The following is an 18,734-nucleotide window of genomic DNA, read 5'->3' as shown; positions in this document are numbered from 1 at the left end:
CTTACCATCGATTGCTGGACCTGCGGCAACACTGGAAGAGGAGTGTGAGGAAGAGGAGTCAGAGGAGGAATGTGGCTTTGAGGAGGAGGAACACCAACCACAGCAGGCATCCCAGGGTGCTCGTTGTCACCTATCTGGTACCCGTGGTGTTGTACGTGGCTGGGGGGAAGAACACACCTTCAATGACATCAGTGAGGACGAGGAACTGGACATGAGTAGCTCGGCATCCAACCTTGTGCAAATGGGGTCTTTCATGCTGTCATGCCTGTTGAGAGACACTCGTATAAAAAGGCTGAAGGAGAACGACCTGTACTGGGTGGCCACGCTACTAGACCCCCGGTATAAGCAGAAAGTCTGTGATATGTTACCCAATTACCGGCAGTCGCAAAGGATGCAGCAGCTACAAAATAAGTTAAAAACTATGCTTTACACAGCGTATAAGGGTGATGTCACAGCACAACGGGAATCCAACAGGGGAAGAGGTGAAAGTAATCCTCCTCCTACCACCACAACCACGCCGGCAAGGACAGGACGCTTTACAGACGTCTTGTTGATGGAGGACATGCGGAGCTTTTTTAGTCCTATGCATCGCCACAGCCCTTCGGGGTCCACCCTCAGAGAACGACTCGACCGACAGGTAGCAGACTACCTTGCCTTAACTGCAGATATCGACACTCTGAGGAGCGATGAACCCCTTGACTACTGGGTGTGCAGGCTTGACCTGTGGCCTGAGCTATCCCAATTTGCCATTGAACTTCTGGCCTGCCCCGCTTCAAGTGTGCTGTCAGAAAGGACCTTCAGTGCAGCAGGAGGTATTGTCACTGAGAAGAGAAGTCGCCTAGGTCAAAAAAGTCTTGATTACCTCACGTTTATTAAGATGAATGAGGCATGGATCCCGAAGGGACTGACAGTGGGGGATGCATTTGACTAAAAAAGGCCTGGTGATGACTGAGATGCCTTGGCCTAAAAATGGTCCACACGCTGCTGTATATAATCATTCTCTGCATGCCGGATGACTTACGTGACGTCTCCGCCACCAACTACGGTTCAAGCCGCAATGTTTTAGTGCACTTTCTGCCTTAAAACCTCAATTTTTCAGGCCGCTGCTACAGCAGCGGCTGCAACAATACCTACTTTTTCATGCATGTGTACATGCCTAATTTTTCTGGCCTCTGGTGCTACACTGTGGCTGCAAAAAAACAAAAAACAAAAAAAAAGGCACATACATGTGTCAATTCCCCTTCGTGATCGTTACCTTGTCGTGGTGAAGGGGCTTGCGTATCACAATGAAGCGATCACCTCTAGGATTGTGTTGGCACACCCCAGATGATAAGGTCGTTGCTTCATTGTGTACAGACCAAAAGCGATCCGCAGGATAATTTTTCATAAAAAAAAACATTAATTTTCTTTCATTCTTTCTGCGGAGCTGGGTATTTTTTGGCCGCGTTATTGAATGCTCATGAACAATGGCTGTAGGCTCATGCGTCCTTTTGCGGAGATGACAACCCTGGTGGTCAGTCGAACCCAAGGCAACATCATCGACCTCATCCCATATGCGTTTTTTCTGGAGCGTGCCCTGCGAAGAGTACTGGATCAGGCTGTAGATGAGCATGAAGAGGAAGAGTTGTGGTCCTCATCACCACCAGAAGCAGCCTTGTCGTTGTCAATTGCTGGACCTGTGGCAACGCAGAGAGAGGAGTCTGAAGAAGAGAAGTCAGAGGAGGAAGGTGGCTTTGAGGAGGTGGAATACCAGCCACAGCAGGCGTCCCAGGGGGCTTGTTCTAACCTTTCGGGGACCCTTGGTGTTGTATGTGGCTGGGTGGAGGAAGAGACCTTCAATGATGTCAGTGAGGACAAGGAACGGGACATGGCTAGCTTGGTATCCAACCTTGTGCAAATGGGGAGTTTGCGGTTGTGCAAATGGACTGACTGACTGTTAAACGGGGAGTTTGGTCTGTCAGACTTTGGTCTGTCACTGTGAAGCGGGCGACGGGCGTAACCCTTACACTACTTGACCGATAAAACATCATACCTGATCATATTCACACACTGGATGTTTTAGCGCTGGTTTACACTGCCGCTACCACTAAAGTAGCGTCGCTTCCAGTGCGACTTTGGCGCGACTTAGCGCGACTTTGGCGCGACCTCATCGCGAGGCGACTTTTTATTTGGCCAATCACAATATCATGTTTTGTGACCGTCACCTAATTTCCTTTTCCTGTTTTTTGTTTTACATATTTCCCCATGTGTGCAGTGTTGTCTGTGTCATAGCTCAACTGATAGGCATGTTTGCCTTGGCATATCATATTTCAGCTTGCCAGAAAGAAAAAAAGACAGCTGGAAAGACACTGCATTAGTTTTCTACTAAAAATCATAAGAAAAATGCTGTTTTTTTTGGGTTGTGGACATACTACAGAGCTGAAACTTGACAGGTACACTTTTTAGACCCCCCAGACACTAAATACAAAAAATGACATGCCTGCCTAAAAAAATGCCCGCTAAATGCCTGCAAGAAAAAAAGCCAGCCGCAGAGAAGCCATATTCCTGAAAATATAAGAAAAATGCTGTTTTTTAGGGGTTCTGGACATGCTACAGAGCTGAAACTTGACAGGTACACTTTTTAGACCCCCCAGACACTAAATACAAAACATTACATGCCTGCCTAAAAAAATGCCCGCTAAATGCCTGCAAGAGAAAAAGCCAGCCGCAGAGAAGCCGTATTCCTGAAAATATAAGAAAAATGCTGTTTTTTAGGGGTTCTGGACATGCTACAGAGCTGAAACTTGACAGGTACACTTCTTAGACCCCCCAGACACTAAATACAAAAAATGACATGCCTGCCTAAAAAAATGCCCGCTAAATGCCTGCAAGAAAAAAAGCCAGCCGCAGAGAAGCCATATTCCTGAAAATATAAGAAAAATGCTGTTTTTTAGGGGTTCTGGACATGCTACAGAGCTGAAACTTGACAGGTACACTTTTTAGACCCCCCAGACACTAAATACAAAACATTACATGCCTGCCTAAAAAATGCCCGCTAAATGCCTGCAAGAGAAAAAGCCAGCCGCAGAGAAGCCGTATTCCTGAAAATATAAGAAAAATGCTGTTTTTTAGGGGTTCTGGACATGCTACAGAGCTGAAACTTGACAGGTACACTTTTTAGACCCCCCAGACACTAAATACAAAAAATTACATGCCTGCCTAAAAAAATGCCCGATAAATGCCTGCAAGAGAAAAAGACAGCCGCAGAGAAGCCGTATTACTGAAAATATAATAAAAATGCTGTTTTTTAGGGGTTCTGGACATGCTACAGAGCTGAAACTTGACAGGTACACTTTTTAGACCCCCCAGACACTGAATACAAAAAATGACATGCCTGCCTAAAAAAATGCCCGCTAAATGCCTGCAAGAAAAAAAGCCAGCCGCAGAGAAGCCATATTCCTGAAAATATAAGAAAAATGCTGTTTTTTAGGGGTTCTGGACATGCTACAGAGCTGAAACTTGACAGGTACACTTTTTAGACCCCCCAGACACTAAATACAAAAAATTACATGCCTGCCTAAAAAAATGCCTGATAAATGCCTGCAAGAGAAAAAGCCAGCCGCAGAGAAGCCATATTCCTGAAAATATAAGACAAATGCTGTTTTTTAGGGGTTCTGGACATTCTACAGAGCTGAAACTTCACAGGTACACTTTTTAGACCCCCCAGATGCTAAATCCAAAGAAATTTTTTATTTTTATTTTTTTTTAATTTTTCCAATAATTGGCTCTCTATCAAAAAATTATAATTTTTAAGAACTTTTTTTTGCGTGATCCCTCTCCGGCATGCCACAGCCCAGGTGTTAGTCCCCTTGAAACAACTTTTCCATCACTATTGTGGCCAGAAAGAGTCCCTGTGTGTTTTAAAATTCGCCTGCCTATTGAAGTCTATGGCGGTTCGCCCGATTCGCCGGTTTGCGAACATTTGCCGATGTTCGCGTTCGCCGTTCGCGAACGGCGAATTTTAGGTTCGCGACATCACTAGTAAGGGGACACTGTTATGGGAACAACTGATGTAAGGGGACACTGTTATGGGAACAACTGATGTAAGGGGACACTGTTATGGGGGCACTGTTATGGGAACACCTGATGTAAGGGGGCACTGTTATGGGAACACCTGATGTAAGGGGGCACTGTTATGGGAACACCTGATGTAACGGGGCACTGTTATGAGAACACCTCATGTAAGGGGGCACTGTTATAGGAACACCTGATGTAAGGGGGCACTGTTATGGGAACACCTGATGTAAGGGGGCACTGTTATGAGAACACCCGATGTAAGGGGGCACTGTTATGGGGACACCTGATGTAAGGGGACACTGTTATGGGGACACCTGATGTAAGGAGGCACTGTTATGGGAACACCTGATGTAAGGGGGCACTGTTATGGGAACACCTGATGTAAGGGGGCACTGTTATGAGAACACCTGATGTAAGGGGGCACTGTTATGGGGACATCTGATGTAAGGGTACACTGTTATGGGGACACCTGATGTAAGGGGGCACTGTTATGGGAACACCTGATGTAAGGGGGCACTGTTATGGGAACACCTGATGTAAGGGGGCACTGTTATGGGAACACCTGATGTAAGGGGCACTGTTATGAGAACACCTGATGTAAGGGGGCACTGTTATGGGGACACCTGATGTAAGGAGGCACTGTTATGGGGACACCTGATGTAAGGGGGCATTGTTATGGGAACACCTGATGTAAGGGGACACTGTTATGAGAACACCTGATGTTAGGGGGCACTGTTATGGGGACATCTGATGTAAGGGGACACTGTTATGGGGACACCTGATGTAAGGGGGCACTGTTATGGGAACACCTGATGTAAGGGGGCACTGTTATGGGAACATCTGATGTAAGGGGACACTGTTATGGGAACAACTGATGTAAGGGGACACTGTTATGGGGGCACTGTTATGGGAACACCTGATGTAAGGGGGCACTGTTATGGGAACACCTGATGTAAGGGGGCACTGTTATGGGAACACCTGATGTAAGGGGGCACTGTTATGGGAACACCTGATGTAAGGGGGCACTGTTATGAGAACACCTGATGTAAGGGGGCACTGTTATGGGAACACCTGATGTAAGGGGGCACTGTTACGGGAACACCTGATGTAAGGGGGCACTGTTATGGGAACACCTGATGTAAGGGGACACTGTTATGGGGGCACTGTTATGGGAACACCTGATGTAAGGGGGCACTGTTATGGGAACACCTGATGTAAGGGGCACTGTTATGAGAACACCTGATGTAAGGGGGCACTGTTATGGGGACACCTGATGTAAGGAGGCACTGTTATGGGGACACCTGATGTAAGGGGGCCTTGTTATGGGAACACCTGATGTAAGGGGACACTGTTATGAGAACACCTGATGTTAGGGGGCACTGTTATGGGGACATCTGATGTAAGGGGACACTGTTATGGGGACACCTGATGTAAGGGGGCACTGTTATGGGAACACCTGATGTAAGGGGGCACTGTTATGGGAACATCTGATGTAAGGGGACACTGTTATGGGAACAACTGATGTAAGGGGACACTGTTATGGGGGCACTGTTATGGGAACACCTGATGTAAGGGGGCACTGTTATGGGAACACCTGATGTAAGGGGGCACTGTTATGGGAACACCTGATGTAAGGGGGCACTGTTATGGGAACACCTGATGTAAGGGGGCACTGTTATGAGAACACCTGATGTAAGGGGGCACTGTTATGGGAACACCTGATGTAAGGGGGCACTGTTACGGGAACACCTGATGTAAGGGGGCACTGTTATGGGAACACCTGATGTAAGGGGACACTGTTATGGGGGCACTGTTATGGGAACACCTGATGTAAGGGGGCACTGTTATGGGAACACCTGATGTAAGGGGGCACTGTTATGAGAACACCTGATGTAAGGGGGCACTGTTATGGGGACCCCTGATGTAAGGGGACACTGTTATGGGGAAACCTGATGTAAGGGGGCACTGTTATGGGAACACCTGATGTAAGGGGGCACTGTTATGGGAACACCTGATGTAAGGGGGCACTGTTATGGGAACACCTGATGTAAGGGGGCACTGTTATGGGAACACCTGATGTAAGGAGGCACTGTTATGGGGACACCTGATGTAAGGGGGCACTGTTATGGGAACACCTGATGTAAGGGGACACTGTTATGAGAACACCTGATGTTAGGGGGCACTGTTATGGGGACATCTGATGTAAGGGGACACTGTTATGGGGACACCTGATGTAAGGGGGCACTGTTATGGGAACACCTGATGTAAGGGGGCACTGTTATGGGAACACCTGATGTAAGGGGGCACTGTTATGGGGACATCTGATGTAAGGGGACACTGTTATGGGAACAACTGATGTAAGGGGACACTGTTATGGGGGCACTGTTATGGGAAAACGTGATGTAAGGGGGCACTGTTATGGGAACACCTGATGTAAGGGGGCACTGTTATGGGAACACCTGATGTAAGGGGGCACTGTTATGGGAACACCTGATGTAAGGGGGCACTGTTATGAGAACACCTGATGTAAGGGGGCACTGTTATGGGAACACCTGATGTAAGGGGGCACTGTTATGGGAACACCTGATGTAAGGGGGCACTGTTATGAGAACACCTGATGTAAGGGGGCACTGTTACGGGAACACCTGATGTAAGGGGGCACTGTTATGGGAACACCTGATGTAAGGGGGCACTGTTATGGGGACACCTGATGTAAGGGGGCACTGTTATGAGAACACCTGGTGTAGGGGGACACTGTTATGAGAACACCTGATGTTAGGGGGCACTGTTATGGGGACATCTGATGTAAGGGGACACTGTTATGGGGACACCTGATGTAAGGGGGCACTGTTATGGGAACACCTGATGTAAGGGGGCACTGTTATGGGAACACCTGATATAAGGGGGCACTGTAATGGGGACATCTGATGTAAGGGGACACTGTTATGGGAACAACTGATGTAAGGGGACACTGTTATGGGAACACCTGATGTAAGGGGGCACTGTTATGGGAACACCTGATGTAAGGAGGCACTGTTATGGGAACACCTGATGTAAGGTGTCACTGTTATGGGGACACCTGATGTAAGGGGTCACTGTTATGGGGACACCTGATGTAAGGGGGCACTGTTATGAGAACACCTGGTGTAAGGGGACACTGTTATGAGAACACCTGATGTAAGGGGGCACTGTTATGAGAACACCTGAAGTAAGGGGGCACTGTTATGGGGACCCCTGATGTAAGGGGACACTGTTATGAGAACACCTGATGTAAGGGGGCACTGTTATGGGAACACCTGATGTAAGGGAACACTGTTATGAGAACACCTGATGTAAGGGGACACTGTTATGGGAACACCTGATGTAAGGGGACACTGTTATGAGAACACCTGACGTAAGGGGGCACTTTTAAGGAAACACCTGATGTAAGGGGACACTGTTATGAGAACACCTGATGTAAGGGGGCACTGTTATGGGGACCCCTGATGTAAGGGAACACTGTTATGAGGACACTGGAAGTAAGAGGACACTGTTATGAGAACACCTGATGTAAGGGGACACTGTTATGGGAACACCTGATGTAAGGGGACACTGTTATGAGGACACTGGAAGTAAGGGGGCACTGTTATGGGGACACGTGATGTAAGGGGGCACTGTTATGGGAACACCTGATGTAAGGGGGCACTGTTATGGGGGACACCTGATGTAAGGGGGCACTGTTATGAGGACACTGGATGTAAGGGGACACTGTTATGAGGACACTGGATGTAAGGGGACACCTGATGTAAGGGGGTTCTGTTATGGGAACACCTGATGTAAGGGGGCACTGTTATGGGAACACCTGATGTAAGGGGGCACTGTTATGGGGACACCTGATGTAAGGGGGCACTGTTATGGGGACACCGGATGTAAGGGGCACTGTTATGTGGACACCTGATGCAAGGGGGCACTGTTATGAGGACACTGGATGTAAGGGGACACCTGATATAAGGGGTGTGACAGAACCCACTGTCACTGTGTGTTTTGGAGGGGACTGTGCGCAAGCTTCCTACCGACAGACTATGGGCCAGAAGATACTGGAGTTTGGAGCTGCAGCCTTTTGACTTTACCATCCCACCACTGCCACCAATGTAACGGATCTTAAAGATCCGTTACAAGGGGGTTCTGTTATGGGAACACCTGATGTAAGGGGGCACTGTTATGAGAACACCTGATGTAAGGGGGCACTGTTATGGGAACACCTGATGTAAGGGGGCACTGTTATGGGAGACACCTGATGTAAGGGGGCACTGTTATGAGGACACTGGATGTAAGGGGACACCTGATGTAAGGGGTGTGATGGGAGTCACTTTGGGCATGGGGGTTGTGGACCCCAAATTCCTTTAGAGAGGTTGGGGGGCACCATGCCCAGCCTTATGGGGCTCTCTTATGTTTAAATCACCCTGCATCTGTTATGGATGCAGGGTGACCAGGAGGGTGGTGAACACTGAAAATATGGTTTGGACTACTACAAATGGGTTGAATTGCTTCATTTTTGTCAGCAAGGTCAATTGTTCCCTTTGCCATGAGGTTTCTGAGCAGAAAGCCCACTCCTAATATGGTCATCCCAGGAAGTTCTGAGGAGCCGGACTGTCTAGGGTGGCTCCACTTTCAACTATTGTCAGGTGTGCTAATGCTAATGACCACACCTGTTGTCTGCTAAGGGAGGTATTGACACAGAGTAATGTGTATTGAGGGCTCGTTAGGGAACCATTGTTCTGTGTCTGACTATTATGTACATTGACTGCCCCCTGGGGCTTCTGTCTCCTTGCATTGGTCAAAGCTATCTGACCAATCCCTGTTGACTCATTTTCAAGTCCTCATTTGCATTTCCTGGTCAAACTATCTGACCAATCACTACTGACTCATTTGCGAGCCCTCATTTTCATGTCTGGAGAGGACCAGAATGGGAACTGCAGGTACTTTACAATTGACCAATAGGAAAGCGGTTGTTGGGGGCAGGATGTTCCAAATTCTGTATAAAAGTGTGCCGTGTTCTTCCAATAAATTGTCTTGCTGTTTTGAACTTACATACAGCCTGCTTGGTGTTTGTGCTAATGGATTCCAGACGGCACATAGCTGTAGTCCGGATCCCGGATCCTTGGTTGACCGAACCATCAGACGTTGCGATCTGCAAGCTGACTGACTAGAAACAGAGGAGTGTCGGGAGAGCGGACAGAGCGAGCAAGGGTCTCGTCACAAGGGGGTTCTGTTATGGGAACACCTGATGTAAGGGGGCACTGTTATGGGAACACCTGATGTAAGGGGGCACTGTTATGGCCTGCTGCCACCTCCTCTACTCCTCCTACTCCATCCTCTTTGCTAACCTCCTCGGCTGAGTCCTCTTCTGCTGTTGCGTCTTGCTCCACACCAACTGCACCCCCCCCCCAGCTCCCCAGGGGCTATTCCACATGCCGGATACGACAGTGTCACGCTGTCTTGGGGTTGACTTGCCTGAAAGCAGAGAGTCACACCGGACCAGCACTACTGTCCGCCCTGAACGCACAGGTGGATCAGTGGCTGACCCCGCACCAACTGGAGATCGGCAAAGTGGTGTGTGACAACGGGAGCAATTTGTTGGCGGCATTGAATTTGGGCAAGTTGACACATGTGCCGTGCATGGCACATGTGTTGAATCTGATTGTGCAACGTTTTGTGCAGAAGTACCCAGGCTTACAGGACGTCCTCAAGCAGGCCAGGAAGGTGTGTGGCCATTTCAGGCGTTCCTACACGGCCATGGCGCACTTTGCAGATATTCAGCGGCGAAACAACATGCCAGTGAGGCGCTTGATTTGCGACAGCCCGACACGTTGGAATTCAACACTGCTAATGTTCGACCGCCTGCTCCAACAAGAAAAAGCGGTCAACGAGTATTTGTATGACCGGGGTGCTAGGACAGCCTCTGCGGAGCTGGGTATTTTTTTGCCACGTTACTGGACGCTCATGCGCAATGCCTGTAGGCTCATGCGTCCTTTTGAGGAGGTGACAAACCTAGTGAGTCGCACTGAAGGCACCATCAGCGACATCATCCCATATGTTTTTTTCCTGGAGCGTGCCCTGCGAAGAGTGCTGGATCAGGCCGTAGATGAGCGTGAAGAGGAAGAGGAAGAGTTGTGGTCACCATCACCACCACCAGAAACAGCCTTACCATCGATTGCTGGACCTGCGGCAACACTGGAAGAGGAGTGTGAGGAAGAGGAGTCAGAGGAGGAATGTGGCTTTGAGGAGGAGGAACACCAACCACAGCAGGCATCCCAGGGTGCTCGTTGTCACCTATCTGGTACCCGTGGTGTTGTACGTGGCTGGGGGGAAGAACACACCTTCAATGACATCAGTGAGGACGAGGAACTGGACATGAGTAGCTCGGCATCCAACCTTGTGCAAATGGGGTCTTTCATGCTGTCATGCCTGTTGAGAGACACTCGTATAAAAAGGCTGAAGGAGAACGACCTGTACTGGGTGGCCACGCTACTAGACCCCCGGTATAAGCAGAAAGTCTGTGATATGTTACCCAATTACCGGCAGTCGCAAAGGATGCAGCAGCTACAAAATAAGTTAAAAACTATGCTTTACACAGCGTATAAGGGTGATGTCACAGCACAACGGGAATCCAACAGGGGAAGAGGTGAAAGTAATCCTCCTCCTACCACCACAACCACGCCGGCAAGGACAGGACGCTTTACAGACGTCTTGTTGATGGAGGACATGCGGAGCTTTTTTAGTCCTATGCATCGCCACAGCCCTTCGGGGTCCACCCTCAGAGAACGACTCGACCGACAGGTAGCAGACTACCTTGCCTTAACTGCAGATATCGACACTCTGAGGAGCGATGAACCCCTTGACTACTGGGTGTGCAGGCTTGACCTGTGGCCTGAGCTATCCCAATTTGCCATTGAACTTCTGGCCTGCCCCGCTTCAAGTGTGCTGTCAGAAAGGACCTTCAGTGCAGCAGGAGGTATTGTCACTGAGAAGAGAAGTCGCCTAGGTCAAAAAAGTCTTGATTACCTCACGTTTATTAAGATGAATGAGGCATGGATCCCGAAGGGACTGACAGTGGGGGATGCATTTGACTAAAAAAGGCCTGGTGATGACTGAGATGCCTTGGCCTAAAAATGGTCCACACGCTGCTGTATATAATCATTCTCTGCATGCCGGATGACTTACGTGACGTCTCCGCCACCAACTACGGTTCAAGCCGCAATGTTTTAGTGCACTTTCTGCCTTAAAACCTCAATTTTTCAGGCCGCTGCTACAGCAGCGGCTGCAACAATACCTACTTTTTCATGCATGTGTACATGCCTAATTTTTCTGGCCTCTGGTGCTACACTGTGGCTGCAAAAAAACAAAAAACAAAAAAAAAGGCACATACATGTGTCAATTCCCCTTCGTGATCGTTACCTTGTCGTGGTGAAGGGGCTTGCGTATCACAATGAAGCGATCACCTCTAGGATTGTGTTGGCACACCCCAGATGATAAGGTCGTTGCTTCATTGTGTACAGACCAAAAGCGATCCGCAGGATAATTTTTCATAAAAAAAAACATTAATTTTCTTTCATTCTTTCTGCGGAGCTGGGTATTTTTTGGCCGCGTTATTGAATGCTCATGAACAATGGCTGTAGGCTCATGCGTCCTTTTGCGGAGATGACAACCCTGGTGGTCAGTCGAACCCAAGGCAACATCATCGACCTCATCCCATATGCGTTTTTTCTGGAGCGTGCCCTGCGAAGAGTACTGGATCAGGCTGTAGATGAGCATGAAGAGGAAGAGTTGTGGTCCTCATCACCACCAGAAGCAGCCTTGTCGTTGTCAATTGCTGGACCTGTGGCAACGCAGAGAGAGGAGTCTGAAGAAGAGAAGTCAGAGGAGGAAGGTGGCTTTGAGGAGGTGGAATACCAGCCACAGCAGGCGTCCCAGGGGGCTTGTTCTAACCTTTCGGGGACCCTTGGTGTTGTATGTGGCTGGGTGGAGGAAGAGACCTTCAATGATGTCAGTGAGGACAAGGAACGGGACATGGCTAGCTTGGTATCCAACCTTGTGCAAATGGGGAGTTTGCGGTTGTGCAAATGGACTGACTGACTGTTAAACGGGGAGTTTGGTCTGTCAGACTTTGGTCTGTCACTGTGAAGCGGGCGACGGGCGTAACCCTTACACTACTTGACCGATAAAACATCATACCTGATCATATTCACACACTGGATGTTTTAGCGCTGGTTTACACTGCCGCTACCACTAAAGTAGCGTCGCTTCCAGTGCGACTTTGGCGCGACTTAGCGCGACTTTGGCGCGACCTCATCGCGAGGCGACTTTTTATTTGGCCAATCACAATATCATGTTTTGTGACCGTCACCTAATTTCCTTTTCCTGTTTTTTGTTTTACATATTTCCCCATGTGTGCAGTGTTGTCTGTGTCATAGCTCAACTGATAGGCATGTTTGCCTTGGCATATCATATTTCAGCTTGCCAGAAAGAAAAAAAGACAGCTGGAAAGACACTGCATTAGTTTTCTACTAAAAATCATAAGAAAAATGCTGTTTTTTTTGGGTTGTGGACATACTACAGAGCTGAAACTTGACAGGTACACTTTTTAGACCCCCCAGACACTAAATACAAAAAATGACATGCCTGCCTAAAAAAATGCCCGCTAAATGCCTGCAAGAAAAAAAGCCAGCCGCAGAGAAGCCATATTCCTGAAAATATAAGAAAAATGCTGTTTTTTAGGGGTTCTGGACATGCTACAGAGCTGAAACTTGACAGGTACACTTTTTAGACCCCCCAGACACTAAATACAAAACATTACATGCCTGCCTAAAAAAATGCCCGCTAAATGCCTGCAAGAGAAAAAGCCAGCCGCAGAGAAGCCGTATTCCTGAAAATATAAGAAAAATGCTGTTTTTTAGGGGTTCTGGACATGCTACAGAGCTGAAACTTGACAGGTACACTTCTTAGACCCCCCAGACACTAAATACAAAAAATGACATGCCTGCCTAAAAAAATGCCCGCTAAATGCCTGCAAGAAAAAAAGCCAGCCGCAGAGAAGCCATATTCCTGAAAATATAAGAAAAATGCTGTTTTTTAGGGGTTCTGGACATGCTACAGAGCTGAAACTTGACAGGTACACTTTTTAGACCCCCCAGACACTAAATACAAAACATTACATGCCTGCCTAAAAAATGCCCGCTAAATGCCTGCAAGAGAAAAAGCCAGCCGCAGAGAAGCCGTATTCCTGAAAATATAAGAAAAATGCTGTTTTTTAGGGGTTCTGGACATGCTACAGAGCTGAAACTTGACAGGTACACTTTTTAGACCCCCCAGACACTAAATACAAAAAATTACATGCCTGCCTAAAAAAATGCCCGATAAATGCCTGCAAGAGAAAAAGACAGCCGCAGAGAAGCCGTATTACTGAAAATATAATAAAAATGCTGTTTTTTAGGGGTTCTGGACATGCTACAGAGCTGAAACTTGACAGGTACACTTTTTAGACCCCCCAGACACTGAATACAAAAAATGACATGCCTGCCTAAAAAAATGCCCGCTAAATGCCTGCAAGAAAAAAAGCCAGCCGCAGAGAAGCCATATTCCTGAAAATATAAGAAAAATGCTGTTTTTTAGGGGTTCTGGACATGCTACAGAGCTGAAACTTGACAGGTACACTTTTTAGACCCCCCAGACACTAAATACAAAAAATTACATGCCTGCCTAAAAAAATGCCTGATAAATGCCTGCAAGAGAAAAAGCCAGCCGCAGAGAAGCCATATTCCTGAAAATATAAGACAAATGCTGTTTTTTAGGGGTTCTGGACATTCTACAGAGCTGAAACTTCACAGGTACACTTTTTAGACCCCCCAGATGCTAAATCCAAAGAAATTTTTTATTTTTATTTTTTTTTAATTTTTCCAATAATTGGCTCTCTATCAAAAAATTATAATTTTTAAGAACTTTTTTTTGCGTGATCCCTCTCCGGCATGCCACAGCCCAGGTGTTAGTCCCCTTGAAACAACTTTTCCATCACTATTGTGGCCAGAAAGAGTCCCTGTGTGTTTTAAAATTCGCCTGCCTATTGAAGTCTATGGCGGTTCGCCCGATTCGCCGGTTTGCGAACATTTGCCGATGTTCGCGTTCGCCGTTCGCGAACGGCGAATTTTAGGTTCGCGACATCACTAGTAAGGGGACACTGTTATGGGAACAACTGATGTAAGGGGACACTGTTATGGGAACAACTGATGTAAGGGGACACTGTTATGGGGGCACTGTTATGGGAACACCTGATGTAAGGGGGCACTGTTATGGGAACACCTGATGTAAGGGGGCACTGTTATGGGAACACCTGATGTAACGGGGCACTGTTATGAGAACACCTCATGTAAGGGGGCACTGTTATAGGAACACCTGATGTAAGGGGGCACTGTTATGGGAACACCTGATGTAAGGGGGCACTGTTATGAGAACACCCGATGTAAGGGGGCACTGTTATGGGGACACCTGATGTAAGGGGACACTGTTATGGGGACACCTGATGTAAGGAGGCACTGTTATGGGAACACCTGATGTAAGGGGGCACTGTTATGGGAACACCTGATGTAAGGGGGCACTGTTATGAGAACACCTGATGTAAGGGGGCACTGTTATGGGGACATCTGATGTAAGGGTACACTGTTATGGGGACACCTGATGTAAGGGGGCACTGTTATGGGAACACCTGATGTAAGGGGGCACTGTTATGGGAACACCTGATGTAAGGGGGCACTGTTATGGGAACACCTGATGTAAGGGGCACTGTTATGAGAACACCTGATGTAAGGGGGCACTGTTATGGGGACACCTGATGTAAGGAGGCACTGTTATGGGGACACCTGATGTAAGGGGGCATTGTTATGGGAACACCTGATGTAAGGGGACACTGTTATGAGAACACCTGATGTTAGGGGGCACTGTTATGGGGACATCTGATGTAAGGGGACACTGTTATGGGGACACCTGATGTAAGGGGGCACTGTTATGGGAACACCTGATGTAAGGGGGCACTGTTATGGGAACATCTGATGTAAGGGGACACTGTTATGGGAACAACTGATGTAAGGGGACACTGTTATGGGGGCACTGTTATGGGAACACCTGATGTAAGGGGGCACTGTTATGGGAACACCTGATGTAAGGGGGCACTGTTATGGGAACACCTGATGTAAGGGGGCACTGTTATGGGAACACCTGATGTAAGGGGGCACTGTTATGAGAACACCTGATGTAAGGGGGCACTGTTATGGGAACACCTGATGTAAGGGGGCACTGTTACGGGAACACCTGATGTAAGGGGGCACTGTTATGGGAACACCTGATGTAAGGGGACACTGTTATGGGGGCACTGTTATGGGAACACCTGATGTAAGGGGGCACTGTTATGGGAACACCTGATGTAAGGGGCACTGTTATGAGAACACCTGATGTAAGGGGGCACTGTTATGGGGACACCTGATGTAAGGAGGCACTGTTATGGGGACACCTGATGTAAGGGGGCCTTGTTATGGGAACACCTGATGTAAGGGGACACTGTTATGAGAACACCTGATGTTAGGGGGCACTGTTATGGGGACATCTGATGTAAGGGGACACTGTTATGGGGACACCTGATGTAAGGGGGCACTGTTATGGGAACACCTGATGTAAGGGGGCACTGTTATGGGAACATCTGATGTAAGGGGACACTGTTATGGGAACAACTGATGTAAGGGGACACTGTTATGGGGGCACTGTTATGGGAACACCTGATGTAAGGGGGCACTGTTATGGGAACACCTGATGTAAGGGGGCACTGTTATGGGAACACCTGATGTAAGGGGGCACTGTTATGGGAACACCTGATGTAAGGGGGCACTGTTATGAGAACACCTGATGTAAGGGGGCACTGTTATGGGAACACCTGATGTAAGGGGGCACTGTTACGGGAACACCTGATGTAAGGGGGCACTGTTATGGGAACACCTGATGTAAGGGGACACTGTTATGGGGGCACTGTTATGGGAACACCTGATGTAAGGGGGCACTGTTATGGGAACACCTGATGTAAGGGGGCACTGTTATGAGAACACCTGATGTAAGGGGGCACTGTTATGGGGACCCCTGATGTAAGGGGACACTGTTATGGGGAAACCTGATGTAAGGGGGCACTGTTATGGGAACACCTGATGTAAGGGGGCACTGTTATGGGAACACCTGATGTAAGGGGGCACTGTTATGGGAACACCTGATGTAAGGGGGCACTGTTATGGGAACACCTGATGTAAGGAGGCACTGTTATGGGGACACCTGATGTAAGGGGGCACTGTTATGGGAACACCTGATGTAAGGGGACACTGTTATGAGAACACCTGATGTTAGGGGGCACTGTTATGGGGACATCTGATGTAAGGGGACACTGTTATGGGGACACCTGATGTAAGGGGGCACTGTTATGGGAACACCTGATGTAAGGGGGCACTGTTATGGGAACACCTGATGTAAGGGGGCACTGTTATGGGGACATCTGATGTAAGGGGACACTGTTATGGGAACAACTGATGTAAGGGGACACTGTTATGGGGGCACTGTTATGGGAAAACGTGATGTAAGGGGGCACTGTTATGGGAACACCTGATGTAAGGGGGCACTGTTATGGGAACACCTGATGTAAGCGGGCACTGTTATGGGAACACCTGATGTAAGGGGGCACTGTTATGAGAACACCTGATGTAAGGGGGCACTGTTATGGGAACACCTGATGTAAGGGGGCACTGTTATGGGAACACCTGATGTAAGGGGGCACTGTTATGAGAACACCTGATGTAAGGGGGCACTGTTACGGGAACACCTGATGTAAGGGGGCACTGTTATGGGAACACCTGATGTAAGGGGGCACTGTTATGGGGACACCTGATGTAAGGGGGCACTGTTATGAGAACACCTGGTGTAGGGGGACACTGTTATGAGAACACCTGATGTTAGGGGGCACTGTTATGGGGACATCTGATGTAAGGGGACACTGTTATGGGGACACCTGATGTAAGGGGGCACTGTTATGGGAACACCTGATGTAAGGGGGCACTGTTATGGGAACACCTGATATAAGGGGGCACTGTAATGGGGACATCTGATGTAAGGGGACACTGTTATGGGAACAACTGATGTAAGGGGACACTGTTATGGGAACACCTGATGTAAGGGGGCACTGTTATGGGAACACCTGATGTAAGGAGGCACTGTTATGGGAACACCTGATGTAAGGTGTCACTGTTATGGGGACACCTGATGTAAGGGGTCACTGTTATGGGGACACCTGATGTAAGGGGGCACTGTTATGAGAACACCTGGTGTAAGGGGACACTGTTATGAGAACACCTGATGTAAGGGGGCACTGTTATGAGAACACCTGAAGTAAGGGGGCACTGTTATGGGGACCCCTGATGTAAGGGGACACTGTTATGAGAACACCTGATGTAAGGGGGCACTGTTATGGGAACACCTGATGTAAGGGAACACTGTTATGAGAACACCTGATGTAAGGGGACACTGTTATGGGAACACCTGATGTAAGGGGACACTGTTATGAGAACACCTGACGTAAGGGGGCACTTTTAAGGAAACACCTGATGTAAGGGGACACTGTTATGAGAACACCTGATGTAAGGGGGCACTGTTATGGGGACCCCTGATGTAAGGGAACACTGTTATGAGGACACTGGAAGTAAGAGGACACTGTTATGAGAACACCTGATGTAAGGGGACACTGTTATGGGAACACCTGAAGTAAGGGGACACTGTTATGAGGACACTGGAAGTAAGGGGGCACTGTTATGGGGACACGTGATGTAAGGGGGCACTGTTATGGGAACACCTGATGTAAGGGGGCACTGTTATGGGGGACACCTGATGTAAGGGGGCACTGTTATGAGGACACTGGATGTAAGGGGACACTGTTATGAGGACACTGGATGTAAGGGGACACCTGATGTAAGGGGGTTCTGTTATGGGAACACCTGATGTAAGGGGGCACTGTTATGGGAACACCTGATGTAAGGGGGCACTGTTATGGGGACACCTGATGTAAGGGGGCACTGTTATGGGGACACCGGATGTAAGGGGCACTGTTATGTGGACACCTGATGCAAGGGGGCACTGTTATGAGGACACTGGATGTAAGGGGACACCTGATATAAGGGGTGTGACAGAACCCACTGTCACTGTGTGTTTTGGAGGGGACTGTGCGCAAGCTTCCTACCGACAGACTATGGGCCAGAAGATACTGGAGTTTGGAGCTGCAGCCTTTTGACTTTACCATCCCACCACTGCCACCAATGTAACGGATCTTAAAGATCCGTTACAAGGGGGTTCTGTTATGGGAACACCTGATGTAAGGGGGCACTGTTATGAGAACACCTGATGTAAGGGGGCACTGTTATGGGAACACCTGATGTAAGGGGGCACTGTTATGGGAGACACCTGATGTAAGGGGGCACTGTTATGAGGACACTGGATGTAAGGGGACACCTGATGTAAGGGGTGTGATGGGAGTCACTTTCGGCATGGGGGTTGTGGACCCCAAATTCCTTTAGAGAGGTTGGGGGGCACCATGCCCAGCCTTATGGGGCTCTCTTATGTTTAAATCA

The sequence above is a fragment of the Pelophylax lessonae genome (genome assembly GCF_965119305.1).
Source record: "Pelophylax lessonae genome assembly, chromosome: 4".
Classification (NCBI taxonomy): domain Eukaryota; kingdom Metazoa; phylum Chordata; class Amphibia; order Anura; family Ranidae; genus Pelophylax; species Pelophylax lessonae.
This window is presented reverse-complemented; position numbering follows the sequence as displayed.